Source organism: Chiloscyllium punctatum, chromosome 40 (assembly GCF_047496795.1).
Source record: "Chiloscyllium punctatum isolate Juve2018m chromosome 40, sChiPun1.3, whole genome shotgun sequence".
In the NCBI taxonomy this organism is placed as follows: domain Eukaryota; kingdom Metazoa; phylum Chordata; class Chondrichthyes; order Orectolobiformes; family Hemiscylliidae; genus Chiloscyllium; species Chiloscyllium punctatum.
Genome location: NC_092778.1, coordinates 36,732,404 through 36,754,450, shown reverse-complemented (window position 1 = coordinate 36,754,450; position 22,047 = coordinate 36,732,404). Strand labels below are relative to the sequence as shown.

The window sequence follows — 22,047 nt, the reverse complement described above, 5'->3', positions numbered from 1 at the left end:
CTAGTGGTAAGGTGAATATAATATCTATAAAGCATAACTACATATAAAACTGAACACAATAATTAAGGAGTTCCTTAGTATCATCTAAGATGGCAGGGCAGCTGATGTGTCACAGTCGCACCACATAGAAGTTTCTGGATAGCAATTTGGTCCAGAGCAAATTGTCTATGATATGAAGTTCAAGCAGCTTAAGTTTAATTAGCTGGAGATTGAACTATAAATGCTGAGTCATCAGTGAGGAGGAAACTTACCAAGATTCTTTACATCAGGAGGTAGTTACACCTCTTTGGGTGGAATTGTCTGGTTTGGTCAGTGTTCAGAGACAAGAGAGTTTGACTAAGACTAAGGCAGGTAAGAGAACCTAGAGGATAGATGCACAGAAGTCTTAACCTTGAGGTAAAGGTTCTTTCTTTCATTCTTTTCAATTATCTCATTGAATGGCAGAGCAGACTCCATGTGCTAATTGGTCTCCTTCTGCTCCTACGACTTAAGGCCTTACAGCTGTATGGACTTACCTGGGTGAATATGGAGTCAAGGTCTGAACGAGCTACTCAAAGAGAGAAAATCCAAACTGGCAAAGTATTTTGATTCATTTTTAAGGGAATGAGAGACCTTCAAGATTGGTAGTTTTTTGTATGTAAGTGTAAGGATAGCAAAGCAAGCCAAGCTGGTTTGCTTATTACCATGGACAGGATGGGAGAAGAAATTGTGTTGAAATAGTAAGCAAGGAAATATGTGACTGAGCAGGTTCAATTGTAACTTTTAAAAGAACATTGGATAAATATTTAAAAAGCAAAACATTGCAGTGGGATAAACACAGGCAAATTTGACCTCTCTTTCAAGAAGCAGGTACAGGTATGATAGGCTGAATGGTCTTCTATCATGTATCGTTCTGTAGAACAGTAAATCACAAGATTTATTATATTCTAAACTTCAAAATTAAATCTTTCCCATAGTTAAGAAACATTTCTGACCAACATTTTACAAATGTGAGCATTTCTGTTCCTTTCAGCTCTGTTCCATGTATGTGAATTTTATTTTCATCACGTTATATAAAATTGTGTCACCGTTGTCAGAAGCATTGGCTTCAAGTAGATTATATAAACAAAGTGTGATCAACATGAATCAAAACAATTCATTTCATGCTATCTATTAAAAGTACGCACGCTTTTGCAGGAGTTGCCTTTGTGTCGTTTATTTTGTTTAATCATAGAAGCCGACATAGAAAAAAAAAGGTTTTGTCACAAATAGGCTGAAGAGATACTCAAAGGATTTAACATTCCATTATTATTTAATACCATATGGGACTTTCCAGAACTGCAAATCTCATAAACAAACAGACAGCCGACAGGGTGACATTCACACTGACAGATTTTGGATCCAACAAGATTTTTAATTCTCTTTGAGCTCTTTCTCCGGTATGAGAAAAAAAAGTGAAAACATGAAATCAAATTAAAGGTTTTATTGGCAAAGTGACATGTTTACAGCTCTCAGAATTAAATTAAGAATGCTTACCAGCATTAAAGTGACTCATCCTCACTACCTACTTCAGTTGACATCTTATCGAAAGTACAGCTCGCCAATTGCCTCTAGGCACAAGTATTCATTAATGGATATCTTCCCTAATTAACTAATAATCAAATACATGAAGGATAAATTGTCATTAGGTGATAAATTGTACTGTACATGCCATTTTCTTGATGGGATGTGGTCTAAGACAGCCATTTAATAAGATCAGAGTTTACCCCAAGGTAAATAGACACAACAAGGCAGTTCTGAGTTTGGAGCCTGTCTGTCTGGGATATGTATGAATGATATGGAAATGATGTAAACTTCGTAATGGACAAAATCTATTTACTATGGCAACAATGAAGCTGATGGGATTGGTTTCCACTGGTATTGAACAACTCTTGTGGTTGCATTGTAAATTACAGGGTAGTGGGCATAAAGATGTGTCTCTTAGACAGACCATCTGTGTTCAATGTAAAAGCATCAGGTTATGTGGAAATATTATTGATGCCCATCAGAATAGATTTTACACCAAGATTGGAAATGTTGTATGTTGAAGAATATTTGCTATATTCTACTGATAGTAAGCTCGGAAAAGGTGTCAGAATCTTCTTGTTAATTAGGGATGGCATTAGTTCTGAAATTAAGAGATTCCATTAACTTAATGAATCAAAATGTAGAATCACTTTAGGTAGAAATGGGAATTAGAAAAGACATCACTTGTAGGAGTGTTTTTTGTGTAGATATACATTATATTTCAACTTATAGTATCAAGTCGAAGAATGTATTTTTAATATCTTCTGTTTGAAATATTACAGTTTGGCCATGTGCAACATTCTCACTTCTTTAAAATTCTGCGATAGAAACAATTTGATCATGGAGATTTGTCACATGTATATGCCACAAAATTCACCATTGCTATTAATTAGCTTATGTTAATTATGATTCTCAAATCTTAATTCAAAACTTGTTAACTTGGGATGCATAGGATGCTATCCTCTTCCTCTATGGTAATATTGAGCCAAAATAATTATTAGCAGGTTCATAATTTCCATGTGCTCATTGATAACACCATCAGTATTGTACAAGGGTGCATGGCACTGACTGAAAGGGTTAATGCTGATGAGTTAATTAAGCACCACCTAATATGAAAATGTCATATTTACTTAGGTAATGGACCTTGAAGGAGATAGACTTATCACTCATGTCTCCAAGTACCAATGTCTATCACAGCAATGTAACTCATACCTAGCTGCTATCAAGCAATAATCCATATCTTAATTAAGAAAAGAGTGTCTTCTTATTAGTCAACAAAGTGGCTTTCTTTTACCATAAAGGCCAAAGCAGGCCTTTTGAGTCCGAATCTGAAAGAAAATTGATGGCAACAAGTCTATCTGACATGTCATTCACCAGAGTGACTGAGCTGTGGATCTGTTATCCATAGAAACTTACAATATTCTTAAAGGGATAGACAAAATAAATGCAAAAAGGATGTTTCCCATGGTTGTGGAGTTCACAGTCATTGATAAAGTCTTGAAACAAAGGACAAGTCCATTTAGGACTGAGATGAAGTGGTGTCTCTTCATTCAGAAATGGTAATTATTTCAAAGTGTCTAATCTAAGGGGTTGTGGAAACTTTAGAAATTCAAGACAGAGATTAAAAGAGTTCTAATTACTAATGATAGGTGGTAGTGCAGGAACATGGCAAGGGGTAAATGGTATCTAGAGTAGCAGAACAGCTTGAAGGTTTCAATGCACTTTCTCCTGCTCCTATATTCCTATTGGAATATAGCAATAACAAAGGCATAAATGAATGATTCTCTGATAGTCAAATCCTTCTCATTCTTGTATTTCAGCTCATTATAAACAATAAAATCAGAGGTGATTGACTGATGTGCAAATGTATTAACAGTGGCTGTAATGTAATATAATTCTGTCAATTGTCAAACTATTTTAGCTACTAGATAACTAATTTAATTATTCAAACAATTGTTCTGAAAGAAATTGACTGCTTTACTCAATTAAAAAAACAGACTTTAGATCACACTTGCAGCATAATAAAAACACTAAAATGACACATTACAAATTAACAGGATTGAACAATACAGCATTTACTTCTGTGATTAAAGCACTTTAATTAATCTATGTACTCTAAGGTCTCAGCATCTATCAAAAACCTGGCATTAGGTTGAATATTTTGCTTCAGAACTATGAAGCCAGTAGTCAGAGGGAGACACCATAGTTTTGAGCATTGTATAATATTTTCCAAGATGGATAAATTAGATCTTGAAAGCTTACATCAAAGTATGTTTTTCCTGTACTATAATGCGTTTTTGTGCTTGATGTACACAAATTATTTGTAGAAAAGTTAAAGAAAGGATTTTAAACTGTTAGTCAGATTAATAATATGAAAGGTTTAATTTTGCCCTGACCATGTTTTAAGCCATGAGTGTGAAATAAATTTGCTGTTCCACATTTCAGGACCAAGGTATTTCAAATCCTGGGTGTTATTTAAAGGCAGCAGCTCACGTCCAACTGGGTGAGAAGAGAGTGCAGTGCAGCTGTTGGATGGGGAAGATAACTCTCTTAATGTCTTCAAATTTTGGCTTAGATCATACAACAGGTTGTTTGAAACCTTGGATATTGGGTTACTTGCATACAGAGCCTGAATTTATCAAAAACCGAAGGAACTACAAATGCTGGAAATCAGAAACAAAAACAGAATTAGCTGGAAAACTCAGCAGATCCGGCAGCATCTGAGGAGGGAAATCAAAGTTAACATTTCGGGTCCCTTCTTCAGAAATGCTGGAAACTAGGAAAATGTAGTTTTAATTCATTGTGGCCAATTATGGTTGTGTGTAATAGCAGACCATGTGATAATAAGGCATGTGTGGTGGTTGGAGAACTCAATATTTAATCCAGAAAGCTGTAAAGTTCCCAAGTGGAAAATAAAGTGCTGGTCTTCCATGATGTGCTGAGCTTCGCTGGAGCACTGTAGCAAGCCTGAGACGGAGGTGTTGGCCAAGAATCATAATGGTAGCTACTGAAAGATACGCATCTTTTCTGCAGACAGAATGTAGGTGTTCTGCATAGTGGTCACCTAGTTTATGCTTATTTCCCCAATGTAGAGGAGACCACATTGTAAGCAGTGAATACAGTAGACTCGACTGTGAGTGCAGGTAAAGCGCTGCTTCACCTGGAAGGTGTGTTTAGGCCCTTGGATACTGAGGAGGGAGGAAGCAAATGGGCAGATGTTACATCTTCTGCGTTTGCATGAGAAGGTGCAGTGGGGCTGTGGGGTGGGGAGGTTCTTGGGAGTGAAGGAGGAGTGGACCAGGGTGTTCCGAAGGGAGCAGATTTTATGGAAGGCTGACAAGGGAGGGCAGGGGAATATTTATCTGGCAGCATCCCACTGAAGGTAGAGAAAATGGCAGCTAATGATCCTCTGGATGTGGAAGCTGATGGGATGGTGGTGAGGACCCTATTGTTGTTGTAGGAGAGAAGGTGATTGTGAGGACTGAATTGCAGGAAATGGGTCAGACCCAGCTGAGGGCCCTGTCAACAATGGTGTTGCTGAATTCTCGTTGGAGGAAGAAGGTGGGTATTTTGGAGGCCCCCTTGTCAAAGTTGGCATCGTCAGAATAAATGAAACGGAGAATGAAATAGTCTTTATGGAAAGCGGGGTGTGAGGATGTATAATCAAGGAAACAGTGGGAGTTGGTTGGTTTGCAATGGATATTGGTGACCAGTCTATCCCCAGTAAAGGAAACAGGGATGTTGAGGAAGGGAAGGAAGGAGTCAGAGATGGACCAAATGAAGGTGAGGGCAGGTGGCAATTGGAAGAAAAATTGATCAGCTTTTCCAATTTTGGACGATCGAGGGAAGCAGTGCAATGATATCATTGATATACTGGGAAAAGTTTGTTTATGGGAGACCAAGTAGGACTGGAGCAAGGAATGTTCCACATACCCCACCAAGAAACAGCATACCTGGGGTCCATGTTGGTTTGCATAGTCACCTCTTTGGCCTGAAAATTGAATTTATCAATTTCTGCAATTCCCTCACCAACAGTAGGTAAATTTTGTTTGATCTGAGCCTCTGCGTCCAATTTTAAATGATCCTGATAGCATAGATGAAGTAAAAGTTGTCCTAAAATGGCACTCAATCATTAATTGTGTGCATTATGCTTCCATTGGCTGCCATCTTGTGTCGTGTCCTGAGGAGTTAGAGCTCCTGCCTGTTCCAGGCTGATGACCATGTGAAATTTGGCATTCCGCAACTTGGAAATGATGTCAGCTGTACTATGACAATGAAGTACTAATGGGGCAGAACATGTGCTTTGACTAACTGCTAAGTAAATAACTGTTTTTTTTTAATCAACTTTTTATTTTTCTGGGGCTATAAGGAACAGAAATGGTCCTGCTTAGTTCACAAAAGCTTCACTGCATGTGAGACTTCCTGAATACAACTTTCCCCCAGGCCCTACTGTGTCAGCTTTACATAGCTTTATGTTTCATTGGAAGGTTTTCACAAAGGTTAAAGATTTTTTTAAGATATGCAGACTTCCCCAATTTACCTGTTTTCATGCCGGGTTGGCAGAAAATATGGATTAGGTTTCTGTACTTAACAAGAATTAACATTTATTATGAATAAATAGATTCTGACCACAGATAATCAATTATAAACTGTCAACATATTGCTCTATTCATTAAATCTATTACCCACTTCTAAAACACCTCCTGTGCACATTCATAGACAGATACCAAAGAAAAAGGGGTTGTAGATGGAATGAAAGACTGGGAATGCTATTCACCAAACATTGTCTGAAAGGTTTTCTGAGACAATCCTTTTGCAGATCAGAATGCTACTTCCGTCTCCAGATATTTTCACTGTTTGCAGGAGGCACAGGGTGACTGATTCACATTTATGAAGGTCGCTGCCATATTAAGAGTCACAGCTTATAGCAACTGATGTGGGAAATAAGCTATTTCAGGCTTGAGTTGTGTTTTAACTACAGAGAAAAGAACTGCTCCGTCTCTTTTATAACTGTGATAGCCTCCACCCAAACATTCACGTCTCCAAACTGTTTAGCTATCTGGGAACCAATCACATAGTTGTTGACTGGCTGGAGGTCTTTGTCACTGATAACTGGTCATTAGTTCATTGATAAATCAGCTACTCATCACTACCATTCACACAATTCCCTTGTCTCCAGTTTGTTTGTCACTAGGTCATCCCCACTGCTTGAACCAGCAGCTGTGTAAACAGCATTTGCAATGACAGTCAGCTTTCTTACTGTTCAAAAGTGCAGCAATCCTTCAACAATCCTTGGCTTTTAAAACAATTATTTTCCCATTTCCATCCAAAAAGAGAGGAAACTAAAAATATATGGTCTTTATAGTGCACATTAGCCTTCCCTAGAGATGAGCTGCTTTTGAGCATTTGCAGACTGTGTGTAAATGAAAGCCAGATCCTTGATATAACAATAACCAGGTAATGGGAACCTTCGTCCCAAACTAACTGCCTGCTTCAGGTTCCAGTCAAACACTGTCCTTCTGATTCTGACCTTTCAAAACAAACAACAGCATCTACGACAGAATCCAATTTTAATCTTGTGCAGATTTTGTTCACAGCTATGCAAATATTAATCTTATGTGACTGTGCGGGACAATAATCCATAGCAACATTTAGTTAAAAATATTCATTCCACTGCAGTTGGACTCTTTGTACGTTCTAACAAAACAGTTGAAGCTGAAGGCATCTGATGGTGGAGTAACTGAGCCATTGATTAACACAAGCAGATGTAAGTACTTTAAATAAATGAAGTATAGCTAATGATTCTTTCAGTAGATTTTTGCATAACTTCATGCTAATGACATGCATTAGCCATAGAGTGGAAGAACTCAATTGGCTGATTTTACACCCTCTTATCACCAAATAAAAACCTATTAGAAACAGGGTAATTGCACTACTTGTTGGCACTTAGTGAGCGAAATAAGAGCAGTAAACAAATTTTAATGCTTTTTTGTTTAATAGAAATAGCTGAACAATTAGTTCCTGTTTCCATGGCTTTTCCACTTCAGGCTTTACTTTTATATAGCAGGAAAAAAATAATTGACAGCAACTCAATCTTAAACAAGTCATATTATTTATCCCAAGCATTCTATTTAGCAATCATTACAAATGTAAATATTGATTGGATCTTTAGGTGATTCAACAGTGAGGGACAAGAAACAAAGTCCGTGTGGGGATATGCTGGCTATAATCATATACATTAAGAATGGGAAGCATTCGGGGCAATCTAACAATCTAACAGGGTGGGTCAAAATGGAGAAGGATTGTGTGATTGACCTTGATAAAAACCACAGTCAAGTCATGAAGAATGAGGATCAAAAATGCACCCCAGTCAGAGAATGGCTTTTCAGTGTTTGACTGGTGTTGGTTCAATTCTATTATGAAGACAGAAACCCGACTGGAGAAATTAAATGGAGCTGTGGGAAGATTTGGGAGGCGACAGCACATTGAATGACTTTGGAAAACAAAGTGAGATCAGAGAACAGTGGTGGCCATAGAAAGAGGTCAAAGGTTGGATTTTGAGGAGAGAGTGTTGGTAGTGATTTTGAAATATAAGGTGGTTCTATTTTGGGAACCATTAACATTATCAATTTACCTGCGGTTTGCTATTCTCTTTCTTCCCATTCCCAAGATTTAACTTTGCATGTGAACTGTTTGGTGAAAATAAATCTATGGGATTATCATCACGTACCTACAAATTGAAAGTTCCTTCTGCTCACATGCAAAATCTATTTAAGCTACACCACAAGTAATGTATCTGAGCATTGACCTTTTCAGTTTGTTCACATTAAGATTGAATTCTGGCTGTTGTTACTCTGTTAGAAAGTGACATTCTTTGTAGCTGCAAGTCATCACAAACCTCATTAATAAAAACGCTACAAATTTATGAAATAGGAAATCGAATAAGAGGTCATAAAGGATTCATCTGAACTTTCTGCATTTCACTCAGGAACGTGGCTGTTAACTACATAATTTATCATGTCAATCACAGTTCACATTTGACAGCCTTGCAACCCAATTGTCAATCTGTCGAAACTGCCAGCATTGCACAACGTTGGCTAAAAGCTTCAATAATATTTTCCTTAAGCTCTACAAAGTTCCTTAATGAATTTTATGTAAAATAGTTTATCTTATGAATTACCCAGGTAATAATTCTGTGCACAATATCGGCTGGGGATGTTATCCAAGCACTTACATACAAACTGGAGGTACATCTTCCACGCTGGTATATGCCAAAGTGTAATTTGAGTCAGAATAGCTGTCCTTCAGAAACATTATTATATAATGTAATGTGAAATACTCCTTCGAATTCTCAATAAAACTTTGTTGAGAATTTGAGCATCAAGTTTCACTTAAAGAATGAATATCCCACTTTAAGGTTGTAAACTTGTGATCATTCAAGCAAAAATTGTTTGTGTTTGTGAGAAAATGTTAACATGGGTAAGTGCATTGGTTTGGATGGAAGTTTAAATCTGGAAAATGCAAGCATGCCAGTGAAGCTGCTCCAAGCCATTAACTTATTCATTTAACTCCAGTGCGTTTGGCTGCCTGTACACAGTAGCCCAGGAGAGGTAGTTTGTCAGTTTCAAGATGTTAATCACTTAATTACCACAATATTAATATGACTATTTCAATTTAACTATGAGTCCACTGGCTTGCTGAAATTTCCATGAAAGTAAGCTGAGAACATGTTCAATCACAAGGATTGTTATAGTGCAGAAGGAGGACACTCAGCCCATCTTGTTCACACTGGTTTTCTGAATGAGCCCTATGATTTGATTCTATTCTTCCGTCTTTTCTCAGTCACACTTTTTATCCCCCCTGTTTTACAATCATCTAATGCTGACTTGAATGCCTCAATTGAATCTGCTTCCATTTTACTTGCAGGCATTGCATTCCAGATTCTTACCACACACTGGGTTATAAAGCTCAATGTCACATCACATTTGCTTCTTTTGTAAATGCCTTCAATCTGTGACCTGTGGTTCTCAGTTCCATTGTGAGTGGGAACAGTTTCCCTTTCTCTATCCTCTCCATGATTTTGAAAAAATTCAACAAAATCTCCATTTAGTCTTCTTCTCTCCAAGGAAACAGACCAAACTTGTCCAAACTTCTTCAGAACGGAGCTTCTCAATTCAGGTACCGTTCTTGTTGACCTTTTCTGCACTTTCTCCGATGCATTCTCATTCTTCCAAGAGTGTGGCATCCAAAACTGTCCATAATACTCCAGCTAAAGTCTAACTTCCATCTTGTACAAGTTCAGCATAACCTTCTTATTCCTGTTAACATGCCCCTATTAATAAAGTCTAGGATACTGAATATTAACACATACTTGCTTGTTCTACCCATTCTGCCACCTTTATTGACTTACACACACAAACACGCAAGTCTCTTGGCTTTAACATTTAGATTATTGCCCTTTAACTTTTTAGCATCTCTTTAAGTTCTTTCTATCAAAATGTGTCATTTTATAATTCACTGCATTAAACTTGATCTGTCCAATACCTGCACAAGTTTGTCAACATCTTTTTAGGTGCTTTTAATCAACTTTTGCTGGCAAGAACATTTTAATCAACTTTTTAATCAACTAGTTCAACATACCTCTGGAGCAGATGGGACCTGAACTTGAACGTCCTGACTCCCAGGCAGGAACACTGCCACTTTATGAAAAGAGGCCTATATTTCAATCACTCTGATTAGATGTGTTGTGACACACCTCTAGAACAGGTGGGATTTGCATCAGGCCTTCTGGTTGAATGGTAAGAACACTACAACTGTGCCACAAGTGGGGTCCTTTTGTAACTTCAGACTGTCGTCCTTACAGTTTACAATGCCTCCAAGTGTTGCATAACTACACATTTGGAAATTGTTCCCTGCACAACAAGATCTAGATCATTAGTACATATCAGGAAAAGCAAAATTACACCAAAACGTCGACTCTCCTGTACCTCGGATGCTGCCTGACCAGCTGTGCTTTTCCATTGCCACACTTTCTGACTTGAAATCCATTACAAACCTTGCTCTAGCCTGAAAAATACTAATTAACCATTACTCTTTGTTTCTTATTCCTCAGCCAATTTTGTATCCAACATAAGAGAGTTGAATGCCATGTTGCTGTCTGAACTTTAATTAGCTGAGAGATCCCTATTCCCCCAGCAGTGACAGCCAGACATGTTAACACTCATTGAGGTACAATGCTGCCTACTCTGCAGTTGTCATCAGCTATATGGTCTTTTTTGAGAGAGGGAATGACTCTCTCATTTTTTCACTTCATCCTCATGCTCTGTAATATCATTCCTTTCAAGGAAGGGAAAACACCAGACAAATATGCCCCATCCCATGACCTGTGTATCACAAAGTTCTGATTCAGGCCATTGTTTTTAGGTATGAAACGTCCAGGATTCTGACTCATAAGTCGGAGAAACTGGCAGAGTGTCAAGTTGACCTTCACTGTGAAAATTTCAATTATCATTTTAATAGATGCTGCTGGCAAGAACATTTTAATTCAAATCCTTTCTCAACTCCTCCCTTTATCTGAGGAAAGGAACATTGCAATAAGTCTAACATTGCAGCTCTTTGAGAACAGGGTGTATTGAGATCATTAATGATTCTGAAATAATTCAGTCTGTCATATTGAACGCATTCCTGATTGCACAATATTCCTCAAAATTTTATTAATGCTGTATTTGAATATCTATCTTCCTCAACTGATGTTATATAGTGTATTTCAGTTAAATACTCTAGTTTTACTTTATGGAGTGGATTCCAAACGAAGTCATGCACTGTACTTTGGGATGAATAACTGTAATAATATTTTTGTGTATGAAGTCCTGTTTTCCAACTTTTGTCTTCCTGAGTCATAGATGAGCAACAACACTGAAAAATGCCCTTAACTTTCGATAATTTTCTCCAGATTTTCTTTGCAATAGCTCCTGGTATTGATTATCTCTTCACTGCTCAGATGTTTCCTGCAAATGAGATTTGCCCCATTAAAGCTCTATAACTGACCACTTAGGACCATTCCTTTGTCCTTTTCCCATTCCCTGAAGTTGCCAGAAGAGTCCCCAGTTTTAAATTGGGCGAGGGGTACATCGGTCATTCCAGTTATAATGCGTGTTTCATTAATGCAAATGCGTGATTGATGATTGAAAAGCGTGAACTTTTAAAACACGTGTTGGCTGGAACACGATTACATTGCCAACACTTTAAGCACTGTTTTTTAATGCATGATCTTTCTATAACATGGGGTTGCACAAGGACGTAACCTTCGGGTTATAGAAGAACTACCTGTATGGACAATCTACCAGTGTGCAGGAAACCTAAAACGCATCCACATGTCTCTGGATGGCTTTTCAAATCTGCCACATCATTGCCATTTTACCTCCTTTTCAGTGACACCGCTTGAATATTCTGCTCAAAGCTATAAGGAGGATAAAGTCTGCTGTTGAGACAAAGAAGACATGGGGCCTGATTCTCGAAGAAGTGGCAATCTCTCGGAGATTGCAACTCCTCTCCTTTCTTATGAAATGAAAGATTCTGGCAGGAGTTACTCTGTAACAGTAACATGTGGACTGCAGATCTCCAAGAAAGTGGCTCAACATCATTTTCTTCAAGGCAACTTGGGATGGACAACAAATATTGGATTTCTGAATTATATTCTTCAGAATCAGTTCACCTGAAAAGTTCAAGACTGGTGTAAAAAAAGAGAAGTAGGTGATAACTCTGGAGGGAAACACGACTACGTTTTTATCTGGTCATATACTGCTCCAGAAATGGAACACAGATTATTTTAATGCCTGGGCCTTTATTTATGCTGTATGGGCTCTAAATTCTGAAATTTCTTTGCAAAATCTCATGGCCTCTGTCAGACAAAATACCCAATTGAACAGACACTACATAAGCGCAGATCGGATGAAATTATCAAGCTGTTTAACACAAGCGATATTGCTGGAAGAGAGATTGACAAGGCTGACACAGAACTGACAGTCTGTGCAGGTAGACCAAGGGTTCTCTTCCTCAAGCACTGGGCACAGACAGGTTTTATCGGGGTACAATAATATGGTGTGAATTACACTGCAGTCAAGAGTAAAATGGGAGGACAATCAGCCGTCCGGTAGCAGCAATCAGTCCGTGATTGAGCCAGGAGATTCTGATCCTCTGTGAGAGTAGGTGTTAAATTTTCTCATCCTGGCATCAATGGGTTTCCATTGAGGTTAGTCTGCAAATGAGGTACTTTGGTGCCTTTCAGTCTGAGCACCCTTTGTGGAGTTCCGGTATGTGTGAGGAGAGAGGCTGCCCTTTGGGCTTCGGGAACGGTCATGCTTAGTGGATGCGAGGAAATCTATTGTCAGGCTGTTTTGGGAAGTGTATTCCCCAGTCTGGAAGTGGCTTGAGTCATCTCCTGTTTTTTGCTGCCGAGTGTCTTAGTTCACCTCTTTGGTCAAGCCTGAGGCACTCTGGATAGGTTCTGTTCTGGCTTAGGCAGATGTGGTTCCTTATGCTCTTTGTGACCATGCTGTGGGTGGACAGGATAGCGGATTTTCTCCCATAGCGCCTCTCTTTTCTTTCATGATGCTCCTTAAAACCTACTTCATTAAGTAAACTTGTGGTTATCAACCGTAATATTTCCTTGTGTGAGTCAGTATTAAAGATGTTCAATCGGAATCCTTTGAGGAACATGGAAATGTTTCATCATCTTTAAAGATGTTATATAAATACGAATTGTTGTTGTTGTTCCTTGTGGAACAAGACAACTATGAACTCACCACCATGGCTATCAAAAAATTGGTAGAATTTGTGAACTTATAAATTTAGGAAATAATATCTTGTAAAATCTGCTTTCATCAGAAACATTTTTTTGTGCCTTAAATATGACTTCCTATATATAGTTGAAACTTCTGTTTCCATTAGATAATGAGATGCGGTCCATTATGCTGGTTAATCAGAGATTATTTCTGAAAATAGCACTGACTATAAAGAGAATGCAGCATACCATGGGACACCATTACTTTTAAGTTCTGAAATTGCTGACAAAATACAATCCAATTTGCATTTGGACCATACTGGGCATGTCAACACAGTACGTGGCTGTCCTAACATGGGAAGTGATGAGTATGCTGATACAGCAGGGGTCCCTCCAAATGTAAATGCAAGACTGATGTTAAAAATATACAATCTGATTAAGGAAACATTATGAGAAACAACACAGTGAGAAACTTATTTAAATTCAGAAGTACCTCTTTCCTAACGCAAGACTTTCCACCAACAGCAGGTTCAAGGTACAAGCAGACCAGGAATTTCATTTTACACACTGTTGGTTTCACTTGAACTATTGTTAATTTAATTTTATTATCAATTTAAGTTTCCTTGCCAAGAAAGTGACAATATACAGAAGGAGAGAGTGTTAAAATTTTCAACCAACTGGACATTATCATTAAATGTTGATCAGAGAAAAATCTATTTCATTGCCTAACAGGTAATAAAGTATCTCAAAATTACAACAAAAATTGTTTCCAATGAGTGCAGTACATTAAAAAGTCTGTTAATATAACGATCTGAAAGATAATCATCCTTCAACATCATAAAAGCCTTTCCTTACTCATTTTTATATATATCCATAAAGATGCATTCTCATCTTTATGATAGAGTGCTGAATCTAACTTACTTTCTTAGGATTATTTGCTATGCACAACAATCTCTAGATAGGATTACCACTGTTGAAAGGAAGCCTGTCAGTGTGAAGAGAACAATTCCAATAGTGGGGCATCTCCAGAGATCAGAGTACCATTTAGTAAAGTGACAGAAGATTGCATCAAGTCTCCTACTGAAAGCTGAGACTGAGACCTTCAGCAAGCAGCTAATGACTAAGTCCAAATGTAAAGAAAGTAGACTTCCACTACTCCCCTTCCAATTTCTGACCTTGATGGTTCCCTCTGATCCTTGAAAGCAGAGGTAAATATACCAGTTGCCAATAAATTTCATGAGGAACCCAGGCTCCAAACCTGGTTTCGCTTGCATGTGGTGAACAATATTCTGGTGGGATCAGCTGGAGGAAAACCCAACCTAGAGCAGCAATAGCTTTCACCACAGAAATGTTAACCCATTCTCTGCAGCTGATCAACATGATTTTACATAGGGATCACAGAGAGAATTTTAGAACTCACCCACACTTTTTCCCCATTCCTCTTAAACTTGACCATAAGCCAGCTATAACTTAGCTACAAACTAAGCTGTTACTGCTCTGTAGCCAGTCATGGGTAGGTGTAAAATTTGCAGTCTGTCTTCCTCTTTTTAGAAAGATCTTTGTCTTCAATCAGAGTAATTTCTCAACACATACTAAAAGTGGGAATCATTACCAGAGCTCCAATATTTGTAAAATTCTTTACTTTAATCCATATTTGATCATTGCTTAATACTCATACATTTGCTAAAGATAATGCAAAGGTAGAATGAAATAAATTGGGTAAGTATGACCTGGGAAGACCAAAGAGAAAACTCTTGAACCTTACTCTATTCACTCTTGCATGGGATGTGGGCAGTGCTGATAAAACCAGTATTTATTGTCCATTCTAAATTGCCTCTCTAGAGTAATTCAGAAACCATCTAAAAGTCAACCACATCATAAGTCTGGAGTCCCATGTAGGTCAGACTAGGTAAGGACAATAGATTTCCTTCTATGAAGAATCCTAATAAACCAGATGGATTTTTACAATAAACAACAATAGTCATGCGGATGCCATTAGACTGGCTTTTATTTCCAGATTTTATTGAATTAAAATTTTACCTCCTCCCCAAAACATTAGTCTGGCCCTCTGGATTACATGTCTCGTGACATTACTATTATATCACTGTCTCACTTTAAAAAATAGAATGCTTCACAAATTAGCATGTCATCCTTGCAAGGATGTAAACTTGTCAAGGGATTCAATCATTGGAAACACTTTGCCATTTCACACAATTGAGGTCAGCATCAAACATTCACTGAGACAAAGTTCCCTCAACTCCAATATCAGGCTTATCTCCAAACTCAGAGGGTCACTGTACCAATTTCTCACACCAATGACCATTGCTGAAGCTAGCAATTAATGCTTGTCAGTATTACAGTTGTGTAATGCAGCCAAGCTCAGCAGGAACATGATCATTCCGTGGAGTCAACATTCAGTCAGTTTTAGCCGTGATTTGAAGCCAGATTCTGGCAATGAGAAGACCGTTTTATGACCAGGAATGACATAAATAGAATGAAGAGACAAATTTCACATCAAAGTGCGTAATTCAGAAGTTTTCATCAAATATAGTAGAACTAATGGCAATGTTCAGCAAGGAAGAAAACTTTCATTGATACGTGTGCAAATGTAATACAAATGAATTGTTCTGTAAAACATTGGATATTTTTTATCTGTTCATGGGATGTGTGTGTCACATTTATTGGGCAAAAGTGAGGACAGCAAATGCTGGAGATTAGAGTCGAGATTGTGGTGCTGGAAAAGCATGACAGGTCAGGCAGCATCCAAAGAGCAGGAAAATTGACATTTCAGGCAAAAGCCCTTCCTCAGGAATCTTTTTTGCTGTCTAGGCAGCAGTTAAGGGTCAACCACATTGCTGTGGGTCTGGAGTCACATGTAGGCCAGACCAGGTAAGGATGGCAGTTTCCTTCCCTTAAGGACATTTGTGAGCCAGATGGTTTTTCCCCAGCAATCAAAAACATTTTCATAGTCATCATTAGATTCATGATTTCAGATTTTTATTGAATGCAAATATTACCATCTACAGTGATGGGATTCAAACCGGGGTCCCTGGAATATTACCTGACCTCTGGATTATTAATCCAAACAATAATACAATCAGGCCATCATCTTCCAAAGTCAAGGGACTAGTCCACCTCCATTAGTCCAGCTGATGAGAAGAAATTTACTCTTACTAGAAATTATAATTTACCAATACCACCTTTCACTTTTAGATTCATGATAGTTAATATGGTTTGTGAAATGTAAACTTTTATAAAATTATCATCCTTTTAAAACCATACAGTATGCAATATGGTGTATGGTTACAGTAACAAAAAAGTGACTCCATGATGAGATAAACTGCATGGTCAACTTATGCCAGACATTACGATAGACCTGTTGGCCTGTAGCTGCCTGTCTGTGCCAAAGCATGTGATGGCCACAATAAGATGAAGGAAATTATATTTCCGTTTCAATCATCAAATAAGTTTAAATTTTAATTGGATAACCTCAAAAACAATACATGATTAAAACACCTGCTCTTTAAGAGATTACAGGCAGCAAGTTAAATTGTTCTCTGTTCAATGGCTACTCACAGATCAGGAAAGGGCTAAAGCTTAAGTCAGTCTGGGCTGTAATGCTTCGAGCAGTAGTTCACCTGCGAGAGAACGAGCACTAAAATCTTCAGATAATGCTCTGGAGGACATGGAAAGCAAGAGTGAAAACCTGGATCCACAAGGAGGCATGAAACCCTCCAGACAAATGTTCAGGAAGCAAGAGGAAGATGTTGCATGGTAGATCAAAACTAAGAGTGTGCTTGCAAGAACATGGAAGAAGTACAGAAAGAAGTTTAACAATCCGTTGAGATCAGTAAGTTCATAAAGAGATGCACCACAACACTCATCCACCTACCTAAAATTCTTATGTTTTACCTTAACCTCACTTAATTCACACTATTAGAAGCCTCACATGCATAGCAGTCATCTCACAAGCACTGGCAACTGGCAGTTATTCAGCCATGACAATCATGTTACCTCAACATATACTCATGGGCTCATTCTCCTGAAGCAGAAGGTAGTGTTTGGCAGCATAGAGCAGGAAAAAGATGGGAGTAGAATGGGCCAAACAGCAATCTGTAGTCCTCCTATGGAGGAGATGTTACTCATCATCCTGGGTCAGGCCATCACTGGGACCATGGTTGCTGGTGACACTGGAAGGACTGATAATCATGGGTATGCATCCTTCATCTTCCTTCCTTCAGTCCACTTCTCTTTCAACTCACCATGTCTTCTGACTCAAAACAGTAGATGGCCTATGCATGTACTTCTTAAGGTCACTTAAAAGATCCTGAGGTGTCTGGTCGAGAAGATATTCCTGTTAATGAGAGAATCTAGAATTAGGGGTATCTGTTTAAAAATGAGAGGTTGCGGATTTACAACAGAAATGAGATTTGTTTTCTCTCAGAGGTTAGTGAGTTTTGGAACAGAGTCCTTGAATATTTTCAAGGCAGAGATGTATAGAGCCTTCTTATGTAAAAGGTGAAAGGTTATCAGGGTTAGGCTGGAGTCTGAATATGAAGTTACAATCAGATCAGCCTCATGATCTCATAATAATGATCTTACTGGAAGTTGGAGCAGAGCTCAGGGGCCAAATGACCTCCTCCTTACTCATATCTTCGCATATGTTCTTACTTCACTGAACAAAATAACCCTTGGCTTTATCCTTTCCATACAAAGGAGGAAGAAGAAGAAGTCATAAAGTCATAGAGATGTACAGCATGAAACAGACCCTTCAGTCCAACTCAACTGTGTCAACCAGATATTCTAAATTAATCTAGTCCCATTTGCCAGCACTTGCACGATATCCCTCTAAACCCTTCCTATTCCTGTACCCATCCAGATTCCTTTTAAATGTTGTAATTGTACCAACCTCCACTACTTCCTCTGGCAGCTAATTCCATACATGCATCACCCTCTGCGTGAAAACGTTGCCCCTTAGGTGCCTTTTAAATTTTTCCCCTTTCACCCTATGCCTTCTAGTTCTGGACATCCACAACCCGGGGAAGATACCTTGTCTATTTATCTTATCTATGCCCTTCATGATTTTATAAACCTTTATAAGGTCACGCCTCAGCTTTCGATGCTCCAGGGAAAATAGCTGCAGCCTCTCTCTATAGCTCAAATCCTCCAACCCTGGCAAGATCCTTGCAAATCTTTTCAGAATCTTTTCAAGTTTCACAACATCCTTCCTGGAGGAAGGTGATCAGAATTGCACACAATATTCCAAAAGTGGCCTAACCAATGTCCTGTACAGCTGCAACATTACCTCCCAATTGTACTCAATTCACTAACCAATAAAGGAAAGTATTATGAAGGCCTTCTTCACTATCCGATCTACCTGAGACTCTACTTTCAAGGAGCTATGAACCTGCACTCCAAGGTCTCTTTGTTAAGCAACATTCCCCAGGACCTTACCATTAAGTGTATAGGTCCTGCTCTGATTTGCTTTTCCAAAATGCAGCACCTCACATTTATCTGAACTAAACTCCATCTGCCAATTCTCAGCCCATTGACCCATCTAATCAAGATCTTGTTGTACTCTGAGGTAACCATCTACATTGTCCACTGTATCTCCAATTTTGGTGTCATGCAAATTTACTAACTATACCTCCTATGTTCATATCCAAATCATTTATTTAAATGACAAAAAACATTGGACTCAGCACTGATCCATGTGGCACACCACTGGTCACAAGCATCCAGTCTGAAAAACAACCCTCCAACACCACCCTCTGTTTCTACCTTCAAGCCAGTTCAATGTCCAAATAGATAATTCTCCCTGTATTCCATATAATTTAACAATGCTAACTAGTCAACCAGGAGGAATGTTGTTGAATGCCCACATTCAACTGAAGCCCACTTTCCTGATGAAGGGCTTTTGCCCGAAATGTCGATTCTCCTGCTCCTCGGATGCTGCCTGAACTGCTGTGCTTTTCCAGCACCACTAATCCAGAACCCACATAGATCATGTTCACCGCTCTGCCCTCATCAGTCCTGTTCGTTACTTCAGCAAAAACTCAATCAGGTCAGTGAAAAATGATTTCCCACGCACAAAGCCATGTTGACTATCCTTAATCAGTCCTTGCCTTTCCAAATGCATGTAAATTCTGTCCCTCAGGATTCTCTTCAACAACTTGCCCACCACTGACGTCAGGCTCACTGGTCTATAGTTCCCTGGCTTTTCCTTACCACCTTTCTTAAATACTGGCACCATATTAGCCAATTTCCAGTCTTTTGGCACCTGACCTGTGAATATCGATGATATAAATATCTCAGCAGGGGGCCCAACAATCAATTCCATAGCTTTCCACAGAGTTTTAGGGTACATCTGATCAGGGATTGGGGATTTATCCACCTTTATGTGTTTAAGATATCCAGCACCACCTCCTCTGTAACATGGACATTTTTCAAGATTTCACCACATTCTATATCTTCCATGTCCTTTTCCGTATAAATACTGATGCAGAATACTCGTTTAGTATCTCCCACATCTCCTGCGGTTTCACACAAAGACTGTCTTGCTGATATTTGAGGGGCCCTATTCTCTGCCTAGTTACCCTTTTGTCCTTAATATACTTATAGAATCCTTTTGAATTCTCCTTAACTGCATTCGTCAAAGTGATCTCCCATCCCCTTCTTGCCCTCCTGATTTCCTTCTTAAGTACACTCCTACTGCCTTACCTGACATATGCTTCCTCCTTTTTCTTGACCAAAACCTCAGTTTCTCACATCATCCAGCATTTTCTCCACCTACCAGCCTAGCCCTTCATCCTAAGAGGAACAGATTGTCTCTGGACTCTCGTTATCTCATTTCTGAAGGCTTCCCATTTTCCAGCCGTCCCTTTACCTGCAAACATCCGCACCCAAACAACATTTGAAAATTCCTGCGTAATACCTTCAAAATTGGCCTTCCTCCAGTTTACAAAATAACCTTTAGATCTGGTTTATCCTTTTCCATCACTATTTTAAAACTAATAGAATTATGGTCGCTGGCCCCACAATGCTCCCCCACTGACACTTCAGTCACCTGCTCTGCCTTGTTTCTCAAAAGTAGGTCAAGTTTTGCACCTTCTCTAGTGGGTACATCGGCATACTGAATCAGAAAACTTTCTTGTACACACTTAACAAATTCCTCTCTATCTAAACCCTTAACACTATGGCAGTCCCAGTCTATGTTTGGAAATTTAAAATCCCCTACCATTACCACCCTATTATTCTTACATATAACTGAGATCTCCTCAAAAATCTGTTTCTCAATATCCCTCTGACTATTAGGGGGTCGATAATACTATTCCAATAAGGTAATCATCCCTTTCTTATTTCTCTAGATATATTCCCCAGAATCTCCTAAGTACAGCTGTAACACTATCCCTTACCAAAAATGCCACTCCCCCTCCTCTCTTGCCTCCCTTTCTATCCTTCCTGTAGCATTTGTATCCTGGAACATTAAGCTGGCAGGCCTGCCCACCCCTGAGCCATGCTTCTGCAATTGCTATGATATCCCACATTCCTAACCATGCCCTGAGTTCATCTGCCTTCCCTGTTAGGCCTCTTTCATTGAAATCAATGCAGTTTAATTTACCTCATGCTCTGTTTTGTTCCTGTTTGCCCTGACCGTTTGACTAGCTCTCTTTCCCAACTGTACCAGTTTCAGATTGATCTCTTTCTCACTATCTCCCTGGATCCCCCCAGGAAAACCTCCTGAGCAGCTCTAGCAAATCTCCCTGCCAGTATATTAGTCCCCTTCCAATTCAGATGCAATCTGTCCTTCTTATACAGATCACTTCTACCCCAGAAGAAATTCCAATGTTCCAAAAATGTGAATCCTTCCCCTCTGCACCAGCTTCTCAGCCACACATTCATCTGCTGTATCCTCCTATTCCTACCCTCACTAGCTCACAGCACTGGGAGTAATCCAGATAATACTACCTCAAGGGCCTCTTTTTTAAATTTCTGCCTAACTGCCTATACTCTCCCTTTAAAATCTCATCCTTTTCACTTTCAATGTTATTAGTCCCAATATGTACAACAACTTCCTGCTGGTCCCACACCCCTTTGAGAACATTTTGCACTCTCTCTGAGATATCCTTGATCCTGGCATCAGGAAGTTGACACACCATTCTAATTTTTCACTGCTGGCCACAGAAACGTCTGTCAGTGCCTCTGACTAGAGAATCCCCTATCACAGTTGATTGCTTGGAATGTGATATACCCCCCCATTACACTAGATCCAGTCTCAGTACCAGAAACTTGGCTGCTCATGCTACATTCCTTTGACAGTCCCTATATTTTCCAAAACAGCATGCTTGTTTGAGATGGAGATAGCCACAGAAGACTCCTGCACTATCTGCCTCCCTCTCCTATCTTCCCTGCGGTAACCCATCTACCTGACAGTATCTGTGGTTTTTATCCCTTCCATCCCTGCCATCTATCACACCTCCTAGCTCCTATAAGTTCCTCATTACCTCAAACTGCAGGTCCAACCGATCCATGCAATTTGATAGGATTCACAACCAAACACATTTATTGCAGATATAATCACCAGTAACTTGGAAATTCTCCCTAGTCTCCTACATCAGACAGGAGGAGCATGTCATTCTACTAAAGGCCATCTTTGCATCTTAACAATATACAGAAAATAGCACAGTCTTACTGCTCTAAAAAATACTGCTCCATACTAA

The 22,047-nt window shown here is 39.0% G+C and overlaps 1 protein-coding gene across 3 annotated transcripts in view; it reads right to left on the bottom strand.

Annotated features, from left to right (window-relative positions):
• Window positions 1-22,047, bottom strand: part of rbfox1 (RNA binding fox-1 homolog 1) — a 1,745,467-nt gene that overhangs the window by 1,523,701 nt on the left and 199,719 nt on the right. The window lies entirely within an intron of this gene.